Source organism: Pseudochaenichthys georgianus, chromosome 7, assembly GCF_902827115.2.
Source record: "Pseudochaenichthys georgianus chromosome 7, fPseGeo1.2, whole genome shotgun sequence".
NCBI classification, from domain to species: domain Eukaryota; kingdom Metazoa; phylum Chordata; class Actinopteri; order Perciformes; family Channichthyidae; genus Pseudochaenichthys; species Pseudochaenichthys georgianus.
The window spans coordinates 30,376,465-30,383,686 of NC_047509.1; the positions used below are offsets into that span (position 1 = coordinate 30,376,465).

At 39.5% G+C, this 7,222-nt stretch overlaps 1 pseudogene; it reads left to right on the plus strand.

Moving 5' to 3' along the window:
- The first annotated feature begins 2,213 nt into the window (after positions 1-2,213).
- LOC117450185 (U5 spliceosomal RNA) lies at positions 2,214-2,341 on the plus strand (annotated as a pseudogene).
- The last annotated feature ends 4,881 nt before the right edge of the window (positions 2,342-7,222 follow it).

The following is a 7,222-nucleotide window of genomic DNA, read 5'->3' on the forward strand; positions in this document are numbered from 1 at the left end:
AAGTTCGTCATTACATCGATCAAATACAGAGGGAGAGTACACAAGTGCACTGGGATAACACCTTGTTAAAAGTTTTTAAAGATGCCTATCTTGAGGGCTCAAACAAGAAAGTTGTCTCAAAAATCTATAGGAGTTTATGGCAAACCATTTTCATATATTCTGGTCTTGCACATCATTGAATCCTTTCTGGCAGTAGGTTCATGGCGTTTTACAAAAAAATGTTCAGGTAGACATTCCATTTAAATTTGAATCGTTATATTTGGGTGCTTTACCACCAGAAGTGTTTTCCTCTGAAGATAGATATCTGTTTCGAATCCTGAGTGCTGCTTGCAAGAAGGCCATCACCAGAATGTGGTTAAAACCAGGAAAACCTACTTTGGATGAGTGGATTGACATTGTGTATGATATTTTTAAGATGGAAAGGATAACCCTTGCTTTGAGACTGCAACAGGGAATGTTTTTGTCAAGATGGGAAAAATGGATAATATATGTTACACCAATACGACCATCATTTGTCTAGAAGGGACTTTTATATATTTTTGTTTTTAGTATTTTTTATTTCAATGCCCCCCTTGTTTGAATAAGTTGCAGGTACACCCCATAACCCTGTTCGTGTTTATGTTCTTTCTATATGTTATAGCATGTTTGACGGTCAGTGAGGCCTGCATCTGTATTATCCCAAAATATGCACGTTTGATTTGTGATTTTACTGTTAAATACAGAAGGCTTACAGAGAATATTGTATTATCTATGACTGTAAACATGTGAAAAGCTGAATAAAAAGAGAATTTAAAAAAAAAAGGAATGGCAGGAAATTAGTATTCAAATGTTGATTTCATTTTTGGTCCCCCCCCCAATGTTGGCTCCATGGTTACGGCCTTGCTTCACTCACTCACTAGCGCAGCGCCAGTGCAGCAGTAGCAGTGCCAGTCAATACAATCAATGCATGATGACGATGATGATTTTGAGAGTAGGCAATATAGGCATATTAACTAAATTAATTAAACACTAACATGTTCTTTTCAAAGTTCTTTCCGGGGCCAATATAATCTCAAGCACCAATATATCTGTGTACAATGTTTGATACCAATATATCTGTGTACAATGTTTGATTGTTTGGGAAGGAATAGTTTGTGTGAAATGTTCCTTGGGAAAGTAAAGGAGTTAACCCAGATGTAAGATAAAAAGTGATTCTGACCTTGTATAGTTCCGAGGCTCTCACGCTCTGTTCAGAAGAAAAATACTTTTTCCCAGAACTCTGATTTGCTGTATTGGGTCCGACCCAAAGTGAATCCAACCAGTAAGAACACCTAGGGGAGTGAGCAACCGACTCAACTCCTACCCACGGACTCTCTTATTCGCTTAGGAGTAAAATGGGACGGACACACATCTCCGCCCCAAATATGTCCATATATACTGTTGTTTATTCATGCAAAATGCCCCCTGTTTCTGACTGGCTGGTCCCGATACCTGTATCGCACAGCAGTATAACTGGGAGTCCAGAGTACTCTGTAACTTGTATTGGTGTTTTTTACCATTAAAATCAGATTATTGTTATCAAATCAAGTTTATTTATAAAGCACATTTTAAAACAACTTTCGGTCTCGCCAAAGTGCTGTACATGAATAAAAAATATACGGAACATATTGCAATTTGTAGCATTTAAGTGCTAAAACAACAAATATAAAGGCAGACACAGTTAAAATACAAAATGAAAAATGTCATGCTCTGCTCACTTTTAAAAGGCCAGAGAGAAAAAGTGTGTTTTTAGAGAGGATTTAAAAGCCCCTAGTGTCTGGGCCGACCTCACAGGTAAGGGCAGAGTGTTCCAGAGCTTGGGACCAGCTGCTGCGAAGGCTCGGTGCCCTCTAGTTTTTAGCCTGGTTTTCGGCACTACCAGCAGCATTTGGTCGGCAGACCTTAGAGCTCTGGCTGGGGTGTATCGCTGGATTAAGTCAGCTATATAAGCCGGAGCCAGCCCGTTTAGGGCCTTAAAAACAAATAAAAGGAGTTTAAAATCTATTCGGAACCGAATAGATTTAACTTTTATGCCAGTGTTTTGAACTCCTTCTCTTATTAATCTGACCAGGCTCATCTAACGGACGGCGCGGAGCAGAGGTGGGCTTTAAGCCACCACTACTGTGTTTGCTCCTACAACACGGCGACGGTGTACTGAGATTATTTTTCATGCTTAAAATGTTTGCTATGGAAGTACACTCTTATTTCTCTTCAGAACAATACATCTTTCGCCTTTTACTAAAGATGTTCGTGAAGGGGAACATTATGAGTATCAACTAAAAATAAATAAAATGTTTTTGCTATGGGGCCCCTAGTGGCTGCGGGGCCCTAAGCAGCCACTTATGTCGCTTATTGGGTAGGGCTAGTTCTGGCTGCAGCGCTGCTCTTCCACCGGAGTTTATTCTCCCGTTAACTCACGGCAGCGGCCGCTGTAAAGTATTCACTGTCTGACTGTCACACAAGCAGCTGATAAATATCTCCCATCCCCATCAGTGAATGTGTTTCGGTATGAATTTACACTGTTTGGCCTCACAACACTGTTATGAAAGTTTATTTGGCATTTGTTATCTATGTTCGTTATTCTCGCGTCCAAGAGAGAAGCTTTAAAAGGAGACTAAATGGAGTCTCTGAGAAGGTTCAAATGGTACTTTAATTAATAAAAAGGCACGGTAATGTTACAAGCAGGAGATTGTTCAGTCAGGAGAGAAAGTCTGCAGCTTCCTCTCCCAGTGGTGGCCGTGCAGAAGAGACCTCACAAGCATTCGTCCTTCCTTCCTATTTTTTTTTTTTTTTAGAGAACTTTATTTTATATTATTTGGGCAGTACATGATATACACAAGTTACATTAATAATACACATAAAACACAATGAATAAATATATAAATAACATAAAGAGAGCACGTTTATATTCCAACGAGACTCGGCTCGGTCACAGACTCAAAATGCCCCATGGCTGAGTCTGGGATTTCTCCAGGGTTTTTCTTCTCCTTAGTTCAGTAAGTATTTGTTTCACGATGGTGCCACTGTTTATGATCGTCTGATTTAGTACCATTTTGCACCTTGTCTTCCAGATCTTCATACATATGATACAAATTACCAGCTGAAAAAGGTCCCTGTGTTTATTGTCCATCCCCTCATCCAGAATACAATACATGATTGAGACATATTCTACATTGAAGTCTAACCCGATGCCCCGTAGGAGCGACCACACGTCCTGGGCTCTGTAGCAGTCCATGAGGAGGTGCTGTAAAGTCTCGTCCTCCTCACAGTTAATCATGGGGCATGTTCTAGTTTTCACATAGCAGCTCCATGAAACCACAGCTCTGACCGCAAGTCTGTTGACTGATATCAGCCACCTCACGTCTCTCATGCTCTCCGATAACTGTTTACTTTTTACTAATTTCAAGACTTCGTTACCTTCGTCAGGTGTTAGATTTTTGTATGCTATAACACCTCCATATTTGAAATCGTTTATCATTTTAAAAATTACTCTATTCGGTAGTCCGATCCAATCAATCTCTAAATGCTGAACTTCAGTTGTGAAGTCACCATAAAGTAACTTGTAATAGGGTCCATTTCTAGCTCTGCCTCTTCTTTTCTTCCATCCCATTTCTCCATCCTCAACCCAAGGTGCTTTCTTATCGATTGCAGCCGGGATGTTTTTTACAAAGGTACTTTTTAGTTTAATGCCCAGGTCTATGGCTCCCAGGCCTCCATATTCCCTACTCTTAAATAACAAATTACGTTTAGCAACCTCCCTTGTTGTACCCCACACCAAATTGACACACTGTTTGTTTAATTGCATAATTATTTGGGCTGGTGGGGGAAGATGTTTGCTGGAAAAAGGATCTTGCTGAGTATGAATGATTTTATTATGTTTATTCTTGATTTATAATTTGTATTTTTATTCTCCCGGTGTTTAACTTGTTCTTTGACTTCACTTAGTTTGTTCTCCCAATTGAGTTCAGCACAGTTGTCGCTACAAATAGTTATTCGTCCTTCCCGCTTGCTGGCTGTTTGCTCTTCCTCTCTAGGGGCAGTGGTGACGTAGGAGACTTCCCCCTCGTTCTTCTGTGTCCGATATTGCGTTAAACGGAGGATTTCGACATTTTACATTCATTGTATAACTAGACACGCCTTTTCTCCTCCTTAACTCTTTCATGACTTTTTATTTAACACATTCTAAACACTGTAATCAATACTCCAAAAAATACAGGAAATACTTCACGGCAGCTTTGTTTCCGGTCGTTCCGGAAGTTGTCACATGCTACCCACGTCTGTAAACAATAATGTATTCAAATAAACTGTACCTTCATTTATTATTCAGCAATAATAATCTCTTGGTTCAATTAGTTGTAGTGTTAAATCAGTAGGTTTCGGTGTGCATCACTCCATGTCATTTCGCTGCTAAATTCACCTCTATAGTAAATGGTATATTAGCCACATGCTAAATGCTAACCGGAGATGAAGGATTTTCAGAATAAAAGCTTAACAACTGGTTGTGCACTTTATACATACACTCTATGGTTGTGCACAAGAACTTCTGGTTTTTCAGTATAAAGCAGCATTTAAACTGACGGTATGTTTAAGGTACTTTATGCCATAAAACATTGATTTTAATTGCTAACAGTCCCTCCTTACACACCTAAAAGGTGTGTATAATACTGAAATCAATGAGTTCTTCATCTGAACTTTGCATAGTACATAACTCATATCAAAAACATACAATCAAAATGGAATGGTTCAAATAGCCTCAACTTTACAAAAATACAAAACATACTTTGACTGTGTTCAAACATAAAAGTGTTCCCTTATGCATAACTTCTAGTGTTAACATTCAATATCATTCAATATCATTCTTCAAAATAGCAGCAATGGCTTGGTATCAGAACATTTCTTCCTCCCTCCTTTCACAGAAACCTTTCTCATACCACGCTCAGTGTTAAGGCACTTGTTTTTACAAAGTGAAAAGAAACAAACCATTTTAGAATAGCAATGATTTATAAAACATGAGATCCACCATATTAGAATAGTAGAGCATAATAAAGAATAAAATAAACTATCTTGGAATAGTATAAAGTACATTTAAATGGATTCACTCCATTTTAGCATTTTAGTTTGCTCACTTCTTCACATGATTTCATCATTTAAAGTATCACATCAGCTGGACATTCATTGAACAATCTCATCATTTTCATCAACATCTGTATATGGGTGTGGGTCGTCTTGTTCTGCTAGCATTTGTAACTGTCTCCTCATGATAAATGTACCCTCCCTCCTTTCATACCATTTAAGGTATGAAAGTTATATGTTCTCTAGAAGAGGCCGTCGTGATCAATCGGTACGTTAGGACATGTAAATGCAACATCTAGGCCTCTCCTGGGCCCCCCTATGTTATCCTTGTACACTATGAAGCCTAAACTCCCCCTGGGTGTTTTGCCATGTTGATTAACTACATAAAAAACATCACTGGCTGTGGTAGTGCACAGGTCCCAGTCCAATCCTGTGGCAAGACTGAGTACAAGGTTTTAGTTCCACGATACCACCAAAAATCTACTCTGGGGTACGGCATTCAAGACTGTCATTTCTGGGAGAAGATTTTGGTCAGTTACAACAGTTGTAGAATTTCATCACTTAAAAGTTCCTACTTGGTGGCTTTGGGTGGTCTGTTTTAATGCAGTGATAAAGTCCCTGAAATGGTGTGAAAACCGGTGGAATATCAATCACTCATTATACTAATTTATCTTCAATTCTGGTCTCCTTGAAGAACCATGCTAACTCCTTTACAGTGTGTGGAAACTTGGGTGCCCGAGCATGTGATAATTAGTTCAATTTAGGAAATGTTCACTTATGGCAGATATGTTTCTCCTTTAAATAACATCTCTAAATGTCAGGTCATCACTGATTAAATGGATGAGCATTAGGAGGTGGTGGCACTTGTCTTTTAAAACTCATACTCTGGTGCCGTGCGCTCCCTCTGAAGCTGCAAGTAAGATTTAAAACATCTGCAGGGTGGGTTGAGCGACCCCTTCTCCTTGAACGATATTTGTTGTCAAAAATATGCACCATTAAAATGAGTGATCCAAATATACTAGTTTTTCAAAATTAAAATTTGCAATCGCTCTTTGCCTAGTTTCTTTTTAAAACTCTACATCTTGGACGACAAACAAATGTTGTTTCCACCTTAACAGTTCTCCTGAGGTAATATCCATGCTACAATGGTGAAATCAATACTCTAGATTGGAATACTATCTTTGGCTTGGTACTAGCTCTACCTTTAACATTTTCCATACAAATAAAGATTTGTCTGCCTTTATAGAGTGGTTATTAAAACTATCCCTTTAAACTGTAGATCTATATTGTAACAAATTAAATCTTCCCCAAATTCGCACATGAATAAGAATCTCTTAAAGAATAATTTGTTTATATGATGAAAAGATTGAATAATATGTTCTACCCTCAGTGTATTATGTGTAAACTCACTCACTCCCGTTTTCCTTCTCTCCCCCTCTGGTTGTCAAGCCACGACCCCCTCACGTTCTGCTGGCCAATGCCAACTCCTCTGGTTCTGTCCTCTCCTCCGTCCTGTCTTCTCCTCAGTCCATCCGCTCTTGAATCCTTCTGCTGTAACTCTTTCCAGTGGCCCAACTGCTTTGCATTTCATCTCCTCCTTTTCAGTCTCTACGCTGTTGCATGGAGGGCGTATTCCGCTCTCATGTCCCACACTCTGCTCTTGTGCCAAATCTCGTGGCTCAGTTTGGAACTTCATGTCCTGTCTGAGGGACCGACGAGAGTTTGCCTCTTTGTCAGCATGCTGGTTTGGTTCTGGATGCCTCAGGTGGAGATGGTCCTGGATGCCTCAGGTCGTTGTTGGTTCAGCTCGGGTTCTCTGTCTGTTCAATGGAGGAGGAGGAGTCTCCTGTGGTGAGGTCATTAGTCTGCTTGGAAGATGGGGTCGTAGCATTCTGACAGGCAGAGAGAGAGAGAGAGAGATCTCGGGATGCATTACCTATATGTAACGCACTGGATAAACCAAGGTTACAAGGTTCTTGTATTTTGTTTGTTCATAATTATTTATTATTTATCTAGTTATTTTATAGTATATTTTAGTTCAATGGTCAACTTTTAAGAACTAAGCTCATTGATTGCTGTTGGACAAAAATCCGCCAAGTCCCGCCTCCTCACTCAGGTTAGTGAGAGCACG